This window comes from Panthera tigris, chromosome D4 (assembly GCF_018350195.1).
Source record: "Panthera tigris isolate Pti1 chromosome D4, P.tigris_Pti1_mat1.1, whole genome shotgun sequence".
Lineage (NCBI taxonomy): Eukaryota > Metazoa > Chordata > Mammalia > Carnivora > Felidae > Panthera > Panthera tigris.
In genome coordinates this window covers 35217841-35236201 of record NC_056672.1, presented here as the reverse complement: position 1 = coordinate 35236201, position 18361 = coordinate 35217841, and the positions used below count along the sequence as shown (strand labels likewise).

Below are 18361 nucleotides of genomic sequence, written 5' to 3'. Positions count from 1 at the left end.
AAGAAGCTAGAGAGCCACTTAACCGTAGCTTGAATGAAAAATAATGAGGATTCATGAAGATGTTGGCAGTGAAAATGGGAAGAGGGAACAGATCAGATGACTATGATGGAAGTACTGAGGCCAGAATTGAAACCTTTGTTAGGAAGATGTTAGAGAGGATCAGTTAATCTGATTCCAGTGATTTTTCCCATTCCACAGAAAGAAAAACATTAATGTGAGGATTTTGCTTTTTTTTTTTTTTTTTTTTTTTTTTTGAGAGAGCACTAGTGGGGAGAGGTGCAGAGAGAGGGAGACAGAGGATTCGAAGCAGGCTCCGTGTTGACAGCAGACAGCCCACTGCAGGGCTCTCTAATCCGTGAACTGTGAGAACACAGCCTGAGCCAAAGTCGGACGTTCAACTGACTGAGCCAGCCAGGTGCCCCATGAATGTGAAGGTTTTAAAGCACTTATGCAGAGGAAAATAGCAGCATATACTTTATGAAAGATGATATCATAGCTATCAGAAATGACAGGACTCTGAGCTTTTGGTCCTGTTCCATTTTGTTAAACAAGTAAAGTTTAGTATAGACTTCAAAACTTTAAATTTTACAATGACCCTGGAATCAACATGTCTAATACTGCAATTTTATCCTAATACAACCACAACACAACCCCTCCACTCCCAAAAAGTGAAACAGAGATAAAAGAAATAATTTATCTACTCAGCAAATATTTACTGAGTGCCTTCTATGTACCAAATACTGTCTAGGCACCTGTGAATATCAGCAAACAAAACTGATGAAAATCTCCCATAATCTTAATGATTAATAGAAAATTTATATAATATAAGGCAGTAAATGCTGCGGAAAATAAATGAATGAGTATCTAATAAAGTGCAAAATCTTTAGTAAGTTATTTTTATCTTGGACTTACATTTGTTTTAAATCTTTTTTTTTTTTTTTTTTTTTTAATATTCTTGGGGCACCTGGCTGGCTCCATCAGTGAAGCATGTGACTCTAGGTCTCAGGGTTGTGACTTTGAGCCCCACACTGGATATAGATATTCTTTAAAAATAAAATCTTTAAAAAAATTTATTCTAGAAATCTAAAAATAATGACAAAAAAGCATATTTCATATAATTCACCAAATTTTTGGCTTATAGTTAATAATCATTACATAACTCCAGGGGTCCACTTCTGTAACAGATACATTTTCAGTAGTAAAAATAAATGTTCAGCTATTGCAAGTATTCAAAACAAAAAGGCAAACCTCATCTTGCTGTATTTTTTCTCTTTGGTAAAAGTTAATATGTACTGGAATCCAATGGAAATCTTAATATTATTCCCATATCAATATTTGTGCCAATGACTTATTACTTCATTAAATCCATTTAGTACACATACAGAAAATGAATTTACAGATTTGGAATTTCTTCATATTTTTGTCTCCCTCTTTCTCCATACATCTTATTTATGGAAAGGAATGGAAATGAAACAAATTATTTGGCTATGTAAAACTTTCCAAAAAAACTCTAGGGGAAAATGTAAGCATTCCACAAAGTGGTTTAAGGGAACTATGTTCCCATCATTACTGAAGGTCTTAAATGGTAGATAACCATTTAACAATTCAGATGGTTTCAGATTGATGCCTTATATACCACATTTGGTATATAGCATGGCTTATCAAATCCCTTCCATTACTCTGGAAATATGAGCTGAGTACACACGGTATACAGGGAACTCATAGGAGCTCACTCTTTTTTCTAACCAGATCTGGGATGAAAGGTTTCTGAATAACTTCAAAAATTGGCGACCTTAACTTGGCATCCATGGCTTTAGTAGGATCAGAGAAAACAACATGAAATCAAGTGAAAATGTAGTGTCTTAGTGCATCCTTTTTTTTTTTTTCCTGAAAAGAGCATCCGAAGCACTCATCAGATTCTCAAAAGGTCCCAGTAGCTTTAAAAAGGTTAAAAATAGGGGCATCTGGGTGGCTCAGTTGGTTAAGTATCTGACTTTGGCTCAGGTCATGATCTCACCATTAATGAGTTTGAGCCCCGCGTCAGGCTCTGTGCTGACCACTCAGAGCCTGGAGCTTGCTTCAGATTCTATGTCTCCCTCTCTCTCTGCCCCTCCCCTGCTCATGCTCTGTCTCTCTCCATCTCTCAAAAATAAATAAACATTGACAAAAAAAAAATTTAAACAAGGTTAAAAATACCATTCTGCTGTCAGTTTTAGAAGTTCTAGAGATCCAAACTGAACCAAGAACACCCCGAGTAGATAGGTACCTAAAGAGGGTCTGGCATTGAATCACATTCTTTGATGTTTGTTTGTTTGTTTGTTTGTTTATGGATGTAACATTGGCTTTGGGTTTGGACTGAAAAGCTGTAAGCTGTTTTCACTGCTGTGGTTATCATAATTTAAACATTATCAGGCCACCGCAGGAACCTGCAGAAATGAGCAAGAGCCAGGTGGTCCGTGGTATCAAATGGTGTACAAGCAAGGAAGTGAGGGAGGCCAGAAACTCTCTGATGGGACAGTTCAGTCCAGCGAACATAGTACAGAATTAAGTAGACCATTGGAATACCTGCAACTGTGGTAGAAATTTGAATACCTACCCGGAGATCCTAGCACGAGAGCTGACAAATTCAGAGACAACCTACCCAAGGTAAAGTGTAACTCTGTAAGACACTCATTTGATGATTGTAAAAGAATTATAGGTATCACAATATTTTATGTACACTTTACCTTTTATCAAGAACAATTGATGGGGCGCCGGGCTGGCTCAGTCAACAGAGCATTTGACTTTTGATCTTGGGGTTGTAAGTCCAATCCCCTTGCCACATGTAAAGATCACTTAAAAATAAAATCTTTATTGAAAAATTAAGAAAATAAAATCTTCATAAAAAAGAATAATTGAGGATTTTCTTTTATTCCATGTTCTAGCTCTGCTAGTTTTAAAAGTTGTTAGTCCAGGGCTGTCTAGGTGGCTCAGTCAGTTAAGCATCCCACTTTGACTCAGGTCATGATTTTCTAGTTCATGAGCTTGAGCCCCACATCCGGCTCTGTGCTAACAGCTCAGAGCCTGGAGCCTGCTTTGGATTCTGTGTCTCCTTCTCTCTCTGCCCCTCCCCCGGTCACTCTCTCTCTCTGTCTCTCTCTCAAAGATAAATAAAACATTAAAAAGACATTTAAAAAAAGTTCCTAGTCTATTAAAATTAGAAAAGCATTAATGTACATTTTAAATCAGTCATTTGAAAAATCTTTTGTTAAATCTTCAAAAATCTTCAAATCTTTAAAAATCTTTAAAAAAGGATCTGAACCCAATATAGTGTTTCACTCCTACCTTTCTCCAAAAACTCATTACAGAAATGAGTGGAAGATAAACATAATAGAATCTGGATGAAAAAATCTGGCTCTTGCCAACAGGAGGTCTTTTCATTCCTGGACTGTTGGCAGTTGTCAATGGCATTGAAATCCAAGGCTATGGATGGAATGCATGCACACTGATGAGATCTCTTCTCTCCTAGTGGAAAGAGCTCTGGACTCAAAGTCAGAGGAAATCATGTCCAGCAAGTGTGCTGCCACTTTCCAGCTTTGGGATTTTTAGGAAATCACATAAATATTTTGTGACTTGAAGTTTCTTGTGTGTGTTTTTAATTGGTTTTGTTTTTAATTGAAGAACATATTTATTTAGATTTCTTTAATTTTTCCTTCATGCCCTTTTTGTGTCCCACAGTTTCATCCAGGATAACCATATTTAGTTGCCATATTCTACTATCTTCTTGGTTGTGATAGTTCTTTAGACGTTATTTTTGATGACCTTTACAGTTTTAATGATTACTAGTCAAGTGTTTTGTACAACATCCCTCAACTGGTATTTGTCTAATGTTTTTCTCATGGCCACAGTGGGGTCTTGGTTTGGGAAGGAAAATCACAGAAGTGAAGTACCATTTTCATCATTGAATATCAAGGGTACACACCATCAACATGAATTATAGCTATTGGTATTAATCTGGCCACCTTGATGGCATAGTGTTTGTCAGATTTCTCTACTGTAATGTTATTCATTCTCCCCTGTTTCCATACTGTGGACTTTGCAGAGATGTATCATATCATCTATACTGATAGGAGAGGGGAGTTATACTCTATCACCTTGAAAATGGAATATCTAAATAACATATTTAGAATTCTTCTAGATGAGAATATTTTCATTTCCCTCATTTATTTATCTACTTGGTTAAAATATTTAATGATTTATTAAAATCAGTATAGGTTCATGCATACTGAGTTTATGGATCAAGTTGTGTGAGCTTTACCATTGGGAATTTTTCCATTTGGCTCTTGTCCCTTTGTCATATCCCCATTATTGTGGATGTTTGCTTTTTTGAATACTCTCTTTCCTTTTTGGCACTAATAGATGTTCTTGGCTTACCTTTTAGATTTCCAGGCTCAGTATTGCAGTCAGCAACTTCTCTAATGAGCCTTGGTTCATTGGATACTGAGCTTGTTGTTAAATATTTGTATGTGTTTTCATCTGTATCTACATTAAGCCACACATGAGTTTATACTGATGTCTTCATTTCTAATACACTATAACAGGGATTATTCTGGACAATTGTCCTTCCTTATCTATAAAGTTCCACCCCAACAGTGAAGGATCTAGTTACCTATTCTCCATCCAGTTAATTATCAGCTATAATACAGTGTTTGTATGCAGTTTCCTTTGCCTTTAATCTTAGAGACTACACTCATTTCCAGGTTACTTAGGTCGGCACCTTTGCCCCCTACTCTCTCCATCAAGGTTGTTTCATACATTTGTATGCAAGTAGCTTCTTTTGTCACAGTCTACACTCTATCCCAGAGTCTCACAAGTTCCTAAATTTTAGATTTTTTTAATTTTAAGTTTGACTTTCTGTGCTGTAAAGTTACATGGAATATTGACAATTGCCTATTGTCATATATCTACCATTACAGTATGATAAGGAAAAGTTTCACTGTACTAAAATCCCATATGCTTCATCTATTCAAAACCCCTCCCCCTCACTGGAACTCCTGATAACTACTAATCTATCTTCTCTGTTGCTTTGCCTGTCCTTTTTCACACTGGCTTCTTTCACTTGGCAATATGCATTGGTGCCTGCTTTTATATGACTTGATATTTCATTCCTTTTTATGGCAGAAGTATTCCACTCTATGGAACCACAGTTTGCTTATCCATTCACCTATTGAAGGATATCTTGGTTGCTTCAATTTTTAGCAGTTATGAATAAAACTGCCATAAACATTTTTTGAAGACTATATATGGAAATATATTTTCAAATTAGCTCTAAGAATGTGATTACTAGATTGTATGATAAGACTTAGTTTAGCTTTGTGAAAAACTGCCAAATGGTTCCAAAGTGGGTGGATTACTTTAAATTCCCACCAGCAGTGAATGAGAGTTCTTGGTGTTCTACATCCTTCCTAACAATTGATGATTGTCAGTTTTTTGGATTTTTGTCATTTTAATAGGCGTGTAGGAATACCTAGTTGTTGTTTTAATTTGTCTTTCCCTAATGGAAAATACAGAGAACACATTTTATATTTTTTAATGTTTATTTATTTTTGAGAGAGAGACTTAGCACATGCATGCACACATGCAAGCAGGGAAGGAGCAGAGAGAGAGAGGGGGCGACAGAGGATCCCAAGCTGGCTCTGGGACAGCATAGACAGCATAGAGCCCAATGTGGGGCTCTAACTCAGGAACCTGTGAGATCATGACCTGAGCTGGTGTCAGATGCTCAACTAACCAAGCCACCCAGGTGCCATCAAGCATATTTTCATATGCTTGGTTGACATCTATCTGCCTTCTTTGGTGAATTATCTGTTCAGACTCTTGCCTATGTTTTGAATGGCCTCTTTGATTTCTTTCTGTTGAATTTTAAAACTTCTTTTTATTTTGGATACAAGTCCTTTATTAGACATATGTTTTATAAATATTTTCTCCCAGTCTGGGGCTAATCTTTTCATTCTCTTAAGAGTATCTTTCACAGATGATGATTTAGTTTCAATAAAATACAAATTGTCATTTTTTTTTTCATAAGTCTTGCTTTTGGTCTTACATCTAAAAATCCATCACCAAATTGAAAGGCACATCAGTTTTTTCCTATGTTTTCTTTTAGATGTTTAACACTTATATTTAGGCCTATAATCCTTTTTAACTTAATTTCTGTGAAACTTATGCTATTTTTTTTTCCTGCATGTACATCTAGCTTTTCTGGAACCATTTGTTGAACACACTGTCTTTTCTCCATTGATGTGGCTTTACTGCTTTGTCTGCCTTGTTGATGTGCCTTTTTGTTGTTGTTGTTGTTGTTCTTTACCAATACCCTGCTCGCTTGATTACTGATTATTGTATTTTTACAGTACATCTTGAAATCGAGAAGAACAAGTCATTCGACTTTGATCTTCTTCAGTATTGTGTATCTTTTCCCTTTTTGTATAAATTTTAGAATCAAGTTGTTGACATATACAAAATACCTTGCTAATATTTTTATTGTAACTATACTAAACCTATAGATCATATTAAGAATACTTGACATCTTGGCAATATGAAGACTTCCAATTCGTAAACATGGAACCATTTATTTAGATTTCCATTTATTTATATTTTCCATTTATTTAGATTTTCTTTGATATGTTTCATCAGAGCTTTGTAATTTTCCACCTACAGATTCTGTAAATCTCTTGTTTCATTTATGACTATGTATTTTATTTTTTCTGCTATCATAAATGGCATTTTTTTTACAATTGAAGTTTCAGTTATTTATTGCTAGAATATAGGAGAGCAGCTGGTTTTTACATATTGACCCTGTATCCTCTGACTTCCTTACTCAATTCTTAGTTACAGATGTTTTGTTTTGTTTTGTTTTGTTTTCTTTCTCCAAATTCTTAATTAAATTCCAGTTAGGTAACATACAGTGTAATATTATTTTCAGATGTCAAATTTAGTGATACATCACTCACATACAACATCCAGTGCTCATCCACAAGTGCCCTCCTTAATGCCCATCACCCATTTAGCCCATCTCCCTGCCCACGTCCCCATTGGGAACCATCAATTTATTCTCTATTGTTAAGAGTCTGTTTCCTGGGTTTGCCTCTCTTTCTTTCCCCCACCCCCATATCCGTGTTTTGTTTCTTAAATTCCGCATATGAGTGAGATCATATGGTATTCATCTTTCTCTGACTTATTTCGCTTAACATAATACTCTCTAGCTCTGTCCATGTCATATGTACAAATACCACATTTTCTTTATCCATTCCTCAGTCAGTGGACATTTGGCTTCTTTCCATAATTTGGCTATTGTTGATAATGTTGCTATAAACATTGGGGTTCATGTATCCCTTTGAATCAGTATTTTTGTATCCTTTGGGTAAATACCTAGTAGTGCAATTATTGGATCATAAAGTAGTTCTATTTTTAATTTTCTGAGAAACCTCCATACTGTTTTCCAGAGTGGCTGTACCACAAACAGTGTAAGAGAATTTCCCTTTCTCCGTATCCTTGCCAATACCTGTTGCTTCTTGTGTTGTTAATTTAGCCTTTTTTTTTTTTTTTGAGAGAGAGAGAGGGAGCTTCTGCATATGCATGCACTTGTGCATGTGCAGAAGAGGAGCAGAGAGAGAGAGAGAGAGAACCCCAAGCAGGCTCTGTGCTGTCAGATCTCATGAACTGTGAGATCATGACCTGAGCTGAAATGAAGAGTCAATGCTTAACTGGCTGAGCCACCCAGGACCCCTAATTTTAGTCATTCTAACTGGTGTGAAGTGGTATCTCATTAAAGTTTTGATTTATATTTCCTTGATGATGAGTGATCTTGTGCATCTTTTTGTGTGTTTGTTGGCCATCAGTATGTCTTCTTTGGAAAAATGTCTATCCGTGTCTTCTGCCCATTTTTAACTGGATTATTTGTTTTTTGGGTGTTGAGTTTTATAAGTTCTTTATAATTTTGGGCACTAAACAAAAACCTTTTCTTATTCCATAGGCTGCCTTTTATTTTTGCTTCCTTTGCTCTGTAGAGCTTTTTATTTTGATTAAGTCCCAAAAGTTTATTTTTGGTTTGGTTTCCCTTGCCTCAGGAGTCATATCTAGTAAGAAGTTGCTGTGGCCATTATCAAAGAGTTTACTGTCTGTGTTCTCCTCTAGAATATTGATGGTGTTCTGTTTTATATTTAGGTCTTTCATCCATTTTGAATTTATTTTTGTGTATGATGTAAGAAAGCAGTCCAAGGGGCGCTCGGGTTAAGTGCCCGACTTCGGCTCAGGTCACGATCTCCCAGTTTGGGAGTTCGAGCCCCACGTCGGGCTCTGTGCTGACAGCTCAGAGCCTGGAGCCTGCTTCAGATTCTGTGTTTCTTCTCTCTCTGCCCCTCATCCGCTCGTTCTCTGTCTCTCTCTGTCTCTCAATAATAAATAAACATTTTTTTTTTTAAAGAAAGCAGTTCAATTTCATTCTTTTGCATGTTGCTGTCTTGTTTTCCCAACACCATTTGTTGAAGAGACTGTCATTTTTCCACTGGATATTCTTTCCTGCTTTGTCAAAGATTAGTTGACCATATGGTTGTGGGTTCATTTCTGGGTTTTCTATTCTGTCCCATTGATCTAGGTGTCTGTTCTTGTCCCAGTATCATACTGTCTTGATGAGTACAGCTTTGTAACATAACTTGGAAGTCCAGAACTGTGATGCCTCCAGCTTTGCTTTTCTTTTTTAAGATTGCTTTGGCTATTTGAGGTCTCTTGTGGTTCTGTACAAACTTTAAGATTGTTCTAGCTCTGTGAAAAGTGCTGGTGATATTTTGATAGGGATTGCATTAAATGTGTAGATTGCTTTGGGTAGTATAGACATTTTAACAATATTTTTTCTTCTAATTCATAAGCATGGAATGTTTTTCCATTTATTTGTTTCATCTTCAATGTCCTTTATCAGTGATTAACTGTTTTTAGCATATAGATCTTTTACAATTTGGGTTAGGTTTATTCCTAGGTATCTTATGGTTTCTGGTGTAATTGTAAATAGGATTTATTCCTTGATTTCTCTTTCTTCTGCTTTTAGGAAGATTTTGTTGTTGTTGTTTTTGTTTGTTTGTTTTAGATTCATGACTATTTTTTTTACCCTACAAAATAAGACTAATAAGAACTCCCACCTCATAGTTTAGCCTAACAACAACAAAAATACAGTATTATAAAGGCGATGGATAATACAGAATCTCATACATAATAAGAGTTTACTAAACAGTAAAAATAATTTTAATTCAACAAGAAACTTTGATGTAAAGATTGTTTTCATAATTTGTTTGAAAAATACTAAGCAAATACATTCTTTTCCTAATTACTTCTGTCGTTAACAAAAAAAGTAATTAAGGAAGTATTTAATAAGGTGATTTTAAGTTCTCTGTACCTGATTTTTCTTTTGTTTTCCTTTAACTTGAGACAAAGATATTATTGTCAATGAATGTACAATGCACTGTTCTTGGTGTTACTTTCTGTCATAGAATTTCTTATGTAAAAAGCTGCAAATCTTTCATATTATTGTTATCATAGTGTTATTGTACTAGATTTTATCTATAATGCTACAAAATTGCTGAATCCAACGTGAAGGAATTACGCTATCTTTAATTTTATCGAGCAAGAAGTACAGATAGAGGTTAGAAAAAATTTATAATACTTTCTTTGACCTATTTTATTTCTTGGGATTTCAGTTTAAGTAATTAAAATAGTCAATAGTGAGGGGATAGAAGTGTTTGAAAAACTTCATGGGGCAAAAATGATACAACAGCAACAAGTGTTTAAAGTAGAGATGGCATGGTGTGTAAGCCAGAAAAGCCAGCATACAAACTGCTCTCTGGACCAACTGGCCCATATTCTGGTGCATCCTCTATGAGCAATTTCCACTTGTGTTTGAGCAAAAGAATCACATTTTATTGCTATTCATATTTCTTATTTCTAAGCTTCACACCAAATGTTTTGATTTAGTATGTCTGGATTTAAGTATGGGAATCTGAATTTGAAGAATAGTTAGGATGTCTGGCAGACATATTTTGAGAAAGTACCTGTTAAGTACTGAATTGTGTTTCCCCTCAAATTCACTGGTTAACCCTAACACCCAGTGTGGTGTCATTAGAGAGAGGGCCTTTAAAAGAGGGGCACCTGGGTGGCTCAGTCGGTTAAGCCTTGGGCTTTGGCTCGGGTCGTGATCTCGCTGTTCATGAGTTCAAGCCCCATGTCTGGCTCTGTGCTGACAGCTCAGAGCCTGGAGCCTACTTGGGATTCTGTGTCCCTCTCCCTCTCTCTCTGCCTCTCCCCCACTTATGCTGTCTGTCTCTCTCTCTCTCTCAAAAATGAATATATATTAAAAATTTGAAAAAAAGCAACTACGGGTAGATGATGTCACAAAGGTGGAAACATAATTTGATAGGGTCGATGTCCTTATTAGAAGAGGAAGAGACACTAGGATGCATGTGCACAGAGAAAAGACCATGTGAGGTCACAGCAAAAAAGTGACCATCTTCAAGCTAAAAAGAAAGGCCTTAGGAGAAACCAAACCTGCCAATACCTTGATCTTGAACTTGGAAACTCCAGACCTGTAAGAAAATAAATTTCTGCTACTTAAGTTACCAAGTCCATTGTATTTTGTTATAGCAGCCCTAGCAAACTAATACAGTATCCTCCTGCACTATTTATACCATGTATCTATTATAATGCTAGATATTTTTAATATAAGTATGCTGAGCACTAACTACATAGGATTTCTTCCTTTATAAAACACATAATTTCGTTGGCATTAATTATTTCAAAATGGTGAAAAATTGAAACCAACAAGATACTGAAATATCTTAGCTTGTTCATTTCTCAAGAGATGTCATAATATCAAGGAGTACGGCTTCTGATTCTTGGTTATTTCTCTCTTTGTGAAACAAAGAACAAGAGTCATTATCTATTGGAAATACCACTATTTTATAATAAAATTAATTAAGAAATAAAGATCTTCTTTTATTGGGGTCAAAGGCAAAGTGTCAGTGGATGATTAGTTTGAGTGCTAACCCAGCCATCTACTCACCTACTCATTTGGCAGACTTGCACACTATAAATCTGAATAACTGCATGTGGTTTTGTGAAAGAAAGGAAAACATTATTCTCCCAAGAGAAATCCAGGGAGCAACTCCACTAGAACTATTCATAACTGACAAATGGTCAGGTAGTTTGGAATTGGTATGTGGAGGAGAAAATCCAATTCCAATAGGGAGGCTGGCATAATACATTGTCGCAAACCAGGAAGGGGCTAATGTTCACAGTATGACTTTTTGCAGGTGCTCATGCTCTTAGAATTATAATTGAGAATCATAAAGGGAGTATCGTTTTGTTTGCACTCTGTTGGAGACAAGCCTCACCAATTTTGTTGCCTTCTTATAGTCTGGGGTTCTTCCCATTGTGTTACCACCTCCAGCCTGACTATAGTGAGAAGGTCAGGATAGATGTCCTATCTCTCTTCTCTGAGAGATAGGTGGAAGCCATACAGTGTTCACAAGTTAAGCAGAACAATGAAAGCCTTTTGTGAAGAGATGAAGGGTCTAAACTTGAGATGACAGAACAAAACAAAGCTGACAAATCCAAACGTCTAAAAGAGATCTGGCAACCAAAACAGTGCACGTGTGCACACACAGTATTGATGAGTAAAGATTATACTGATAAAGAAGCTGGTTAATATAGTGGAAATAATCTGAAGCTGAGAGTGAAAGCAGACCACAGATACAAAGGATATTTTTGATTTCAGTTACCTCTTATACTTTATGGATATGCTGGGTGTATTTTAAGGGGCCAAAAATACAAAACCAGCATATATGCTAAACAAATATGCAAAAAGGGGAGAGCATGTTTTTGTGCTCATTCTTCTTACTTTTTCATGCTGTTTCCACTGTTAATGCCCTTCCCTTCTGCTCCAACTTGGTAATAAAAATGCTTGTTCAATCCTGGTGGAATTAATACACACAATGTTAGAAGGTGCATTAACAGTGCTTGTAGTTACATTAATTACTCTCCAAGAGTTGGCCCAGAGGAGCTCAAAAATGTAGAGGAACTTGGTTTGCTGGTTAAAAATATAGTCAGTTATTTTATTCTTTGAGTCTGTATTGTGTGAGATACACTCTCTATATTATGTAGATGAAATTAGTTGTTATGTGAAAGGATATAGAGTGTGTGACAGACTAACACAAAGGAATAATGTCATAGATATCAATTATGTTCTATACTTTTGTTAATCATATTATTATTTATTAAATATTTCAGGGTGGATTACCTTTTATGTTATTCACCTTGAAGGCAGTTAACAGAGGAGTTACCATTTTCCTCGGCATGGTAAGAAAGCCAAGGTTCGGAAAGGAGAATGTTTTTCACCTTTCCTACTTCTAACCAACCAGCAAGTGGGATTTGGAACTTAAACTGAATATCAGTTCTTCTCATTCCTTGTCTAGTGTGCTTTCCCCTATATCTGATAGCCTTCTCATAAAGCATAAACAACTCTAAAAACTAATAGTGTTTCTGGAAACTGTTGTTAATTTCAGTAGATCAGTTAAATCAATTCCTGGTCACCAGACCTAGAAGATATAGAGCAGAGAAACACAAGATTACATCATAACTACGGAAGGAAAAAGTTTGAATTTGATCCAGTTCGTGCTATAGGCACTTAGCACCAAAGAGCCCAAGAGTCACTTGATTAACATCTATTTTCAACTCCATGTTCAAAAGTTTGTAATTGGTAACTTGAAATTGGCCAGGGTGGGTGTATTTACATTAGAGAAACAAGTAAATGCTATGCAGTCATGATTCTTTTATCTAGAAAGATAGTTAAGTAATTTTATTTGCACATTGGGGTGGGAGGTGGGGATATGAGTAATGAATAATAGAAAAGTATAATCTTTGGAGTAAAAAAGAATTTGGTTTGAGTTCTGTCTGTACCATTAGAGAATAGAGTGGCCAAATCATTCTCTCTGAGCCTCATTCCCTATTAAGCCTAAGCAGCTAATAACATCCTTGCAGAGTTTTAGGATTAATGATCATGTATGTAAGTGCTGACATATAAAAAGAAGTCAATTTTAGGTGTTATTATTAGGATTATCAGAAACTTCACTGTTTTTTTTTTTCCTTTGTGACAAGTTTCCACATGAGTAAAGTTAAAATCACGTTTGTGCTCTGTGGAAGATGTATGCCATTGGAGAAAAGATTTTTTCAAGTGGGAAAAAATGATAAAATCCATTAGGCTCTTTAGAAACAGGTACCATTATAATTTTAGCTATTTATTGTTACTACACAATACAACAGAATATAAAATCCAGCTAAGAGAGAGCTACTTTTGCCAAATTGAAATAACAGGAGGTAAATGGTACCGTTCTCCTCCAAAGGATCTGTAGATTTATAAATTGGTTGGAAGCATAGGGTTTTGGTTATTTTGTTTCATATGATTCACAGCGCCAAGCACTGCAGTCCTAATTTTATCCTGGGGCATCCATTCAATACTTGCTTGGAGAGAATAGTGCCACCAGCCGCGTCCTCATAAGCACTGCCAAATATCCAAATTTCTTTTTCCTGTTTGGGGATGAATACACTCTAAAGAGCATCTATGAAGCCTAAGCTCCTTTTTTTTTTCTCAGGATGACAACCCAACTCTTGTATCAAAGTTAGAGTTTAGATTAGGAGTGACATTTCTATAAGAAGCATCTTATTCCAACATCCAGGGACTCAAGGAACCTAAGACAATACAAGTATTGTGAAATCTTCAATATACAAGGCAGTAAACATAGTAGTGGTGAAACCAGAAATAATACAGAAGGAAAATAAGCGCATAATGACAAAACATTGAAAACTAGCTTTTGTTTAGTAGAAATGCTGAGGAGCATAACTGTTTTGGGTACCTCAGACTCAGGGAAAGCACCTTTTTGGTCCTTCAGGCACATTGCATTGAAGAAATTTAACGGGCACTGCAATGCCTGCTAATGCCATGTAGAAGACACTCAGGAAGAAGTCCTGCTACTAGGGCATGATTTCATGTAGAAAATAACAGCTTTTGAGGTACCCCATTTTCTGCTTATTCTATGAAAGGTATGAAGCAGGTCAAAGTGAGTCATATAGATGATTATGTATTTATTCATTGAAGCCTTGTAATAAAAGTATAATTAATGGTTTAGGTTAATGAAGTGGTTAAGGGGCCTCTCCTCCAAAAAAATGAACAATAGAACCTTGGTTGTGGATCAGGAAGCCTTTGAAATAAGTGTTAAATTTGCTATTGCTTCTTTGTATGCAAATAGATAAGCATTTACAGGACAAAGGAGAGGGTTCTGAAATATGAGGTTATATTGGTAACAAAGCTTTGTTGTCTCTCCTTTTAAAATCATTGGCTGATGTTGAGAAGGAGGAATATCCTCCAGAGTTGGCAAAAGAACCAAGAGGTCACTGAATAGACTGCTTGCATTACTGGAAACAAATATTTCACTTTATGTTCCAAGAGAATTGACACTTTGCTAGGAGGTATTAACATCCAGAAAGTTGAATATTTTTGGATGAGAAAAAACATAGTTGCTTCTGTGCAATCTCTAAAATAATGCTTTCTGGAAATTTGCATTGGCTTCATTTGCTTTATGATACCAGTAACATGAAAAGACTGGTAATAAGTAAGAAATCGATCTGAAATAGAGACCAGTCTTCCAGCCCCCCAAATGGAATTGGTCATGATAAAATTCCCTAGCTCTCTTAATCATTGGCAAGTGTATTCTTTCTCAGTTTTTTAGGGAAAATATTTAAGGAAAAAAATCACCAGGCCCACCTCATTTTTTTGTATCTTGGTTGAATTTCACAGTGTTTCTTGCCTTTTAGCTCTTCCATATCTTGGTAGATATTTGAGGTCTGCCTTCATAACTATAGCAATCTGTAAATTCTTTAAGTGGATATTTCCTGTCAGGCCCTGGGGATTCAAATGTATCAGACCAAAAATTTGATTTTATTTGTAATGAAAATGGTAGAGCACGATAACAAAAATCCAATGGTCTAGTGGTGCAAGCAAATAAAATAGGCCTTCTCCCAGGAAAAAAGCCTAATGGAGTTCCTGCTTCAAGCATGAAAAGTAAAACCATCTGACTGTGACAAAGCTGCATGGTATTTTGTTTTTTGTTGAAATTCTAACTTTTATAGGGCTAGTGGCCAATGACAGAAAACAACCATGGATCCATTGACTATGCAACTCTGCACCAGTTACCTTGGATTAGAGTTGTGTTCTCAGGCAATAAATATGTGCAAACTGGAAATGATGAGTTTCTGGATCCCTGCAAAGCACCTCCCCCCACTCTCTTTTTTTTTTTTTTAAATTCAAACCACAGCAGAATAATAGGCAGAGAAATTCATTTTAAAATTTAGAGAGACAGTGCAGCATTCTAAGAAAGGCATATTATTGTGTATATTTGAAAACATCTTTTTATACCTAATTGGATTTCTCTGGTTCTTAATTAAATGTTACAATTTAAGTCAGCTATTGGTTGCATGAACTCTTAAGTTAGCAGGAAGTAATTGTAGAACTAGAATTTCAGTTTAGCATTCTGCTTTAATATGTAGGACACTGACCTGGACCATGAAATAGCAGATCAAATCTTTTGTCTCATGGTTTTTGAAGACTAACTGCTTAATGTCTTTAAAGCTCATTTCCTTTTTTTCGAGAAAGAGGACAATCTGGGAATAATAAGACCAAACCTACTCTGAGCTTCTTGGAGAGAGTCAACTTCGTGGAATTCTTGATGATGCTGTTAGTAAAAATACAAAAGGAAGGACGAAGGAAGGAAGGAAGGAAGGAAGGAAGAAAAAAGGGGGGAGGGAAGGAGGAAGGAATGGAGGAAGGAAAGAAAGTATCATTAACTACAATTATCTGACTGAAATGAGTTTGAATTCAGTGAAAAAAACAAAAGAAAACAGGTATCAAAGATAAAAATATATTTCCCCTCTTGAGAGACATGAGAGAATAGGAAACCTAGTCTTATTATAGTTTCTGTCATTTTTGAGGTCAACTGGATTTTGGAATATCTATCATCCAAATTCGGCAAACATAAAGTACTCTGTTGGGCAGAAAGGTTTTAAGTTAATACACCCTAGTCCTTCCTCTAAAAAATCTCACAATCGAGTCAGTGATAAATATTTAGACAGCTCACTGTTTCTAAAAGCCAGAATTAAATGAAAACCATTCCAAGTATAAAGAATTTTTAACAGAAACAAAGAGAGAGGACTAAGTCTTATAAAGATGAGCAGTAGACAAAGAAAATTCCAAAAAAAGTATTTTAAATTATACATTGAAGACTGAAAAAGATCTCACTAACTGAAAATAAGGGAGGGACATTCACTACAAGCTAAGGAAAATATCCTGGGAAACATGGGAATTTTATAATGGTTGAGGGAAGAGATTTGATGTGTTTTTACATTATTTATATCAACATCCATGAAGGGATGTTTTAATCCTAAAATTGGCTAATAGTACATGTTTTTGAGTTTTGTAAGTTGAGGACTATCCACTGTAAACTGGAGATTCTGTGTGTGTGTGTGTGTGTGTGTGTGTTGTATTACTACTCACACTTTCTCTCAACTAGATGGTATTGTTAGATTGCAAGAAATATGGAATACTTTCCAGCCACCTTCAAACCTCAGGTTCAATATCTTAAAGTTTTGACATTTTTGGACCATAACTTTCCAAATTTCATATATTTATAATCAGGTGTGATGGAATTCAAAACATGCTACCCCAAAATATGACATCTGGCATATTAGATATTTATTATTATTATTTTTACCTTTTATTTTAGAGAGAGAAAGAGCTTGAGTGGGGAGAGGGGCAGAAAGAAAGAGATAATCTTAAGCAGGCTCCACGTCCAGCTCAGAGCCCAATGCTGGGCTGTATTTCATGACCCTGGGAGCATGACTTGAGCTAAAATCAAGAGTTGGATGCTCAACCAACTGAACCACCGAGGCATCCCTATATTAGATATTTTAAACTGAAGGAACTTGAGAAATGCAGATGAAGAAAGGACTCTAACCTCTCCCTTCTCTCCTGAAGCAGGTCATATCACCATCTTGTGAGAGGTGTCCTCTCCATACCTGGAGGAAAGAAACTTCTTTTTCTCCAAAGACAGTGAGACACCAATTGGAATCCAAATGAACAGACTTTAATCTTTTGTCCTATCATGTTTTTCTACAACTTCCCATAATTCATTAAACCTACATTTTAAAAATTAAAAATTCAGGTTTAACTGTTTTCTGAGTCATTTCCTGGTCATAAAAATTATATTAAATTAATGTTTTATGCTTTTCTCTTATTAATCTGTCTTTTTAAAGTCTAATTTGCGGGGCGTTAGCTAGAAGGGTAGCTAAGGGTAGTAGGAAAAAAAATGTTTTTCTTCCCTACACGTGCATATGATGCTCACTTGTCTGGTGTTAGAACTTAATTATTGTTTTATGATATACACAATTTTCTGCCATACAGTAGAGGTCTCCTCAATTCAAAGATATAAAAACTGAGACTGAAGGATCTTACTAAATGATCTGTTAGTAAGTACTAATTACTACTAATTACTAATTACTAATTACTAGATTAACTAGTAGACTAATTAGTAATAGATCTGGATCTAACCTCATGCCCCAAATTCTGGTTTGGTTTTTCATAACTATTTTGTTCCACTGTAGGGAAAAAAAACATAATAATTTTCTCTCTATACTTCTAGGTTCTTGACTGAGACTCTCTGTGATATAAAATTAACAGATTAACATGCAAAAGACAATCAGAAACTTAATACCATGTATGTATGGGAGATAGCCAGGAAAACAAAGTGACTCCCAAATATCGCCCAAGCCACCACTAGCTAAAGACTAAAGGTGTTGAGGCTGATGGGGTGAGGTTGGGGTAGGGTCAGAGCCAGTTACAGGATGGTTGCAGGCATAGCACAGTAAACAAGGGCATGTTGTCAGATCCTTGCCTTTTCCAGTGACACAGTTTCTAAAAATGTAATCATCCTCCTTTTCCTATTACAGAGATGGAGACATTCTTACAAATGGAAATTTCTCTTATAAATGTAAATGTCCCTTACAAAAGGTTAACTTCTACTTGGTTTTCAGAGTTTTTTCCTGTCTGCTCTTTCCTACCCACAAGTAGCCTAAAATAACCCTGGTGGCAGAGTCATGTTTTAGGGTGGCAAATTTTGTTTCCCTTCATTACTATACTGCACTGGTCCCTCCTCTTCAATAGATGCTTTGAAGGCATAATTAAACCTAGCTTGGGATTGGCAGTTATTATTAAGTGGAATACATTTCTTAAGAGAAA

General features: G+C 35.8%; 1 long non-coding RNA gene across 3 annotated transcripts in view; it reads left to right on the top strand.

Annotated features, from left to right (window-relative positions):
• Positions 1 to 18361, top strand: part of LOC122233164 — a 580276-nt gene that overhangs the window by 392897 nt on the left and 169018 nt on the right. For 2 of the 3 annotated variants that reach the window (XR_006210648.1, XR_006210650.1), the window contains exon 4: positions 12307 to 12375. The exons of the other annotated variant lie outside the window; for it this stretch is intronic. This is a non-coding gene — a long non-coding RNA (uncharacterized LOC122233164). The remainder of the gene's footprint in view (positions 1 to 12306; positions 12376 to 18361) is intronic. 3 annotated transcript variants of the gene reach the window in all.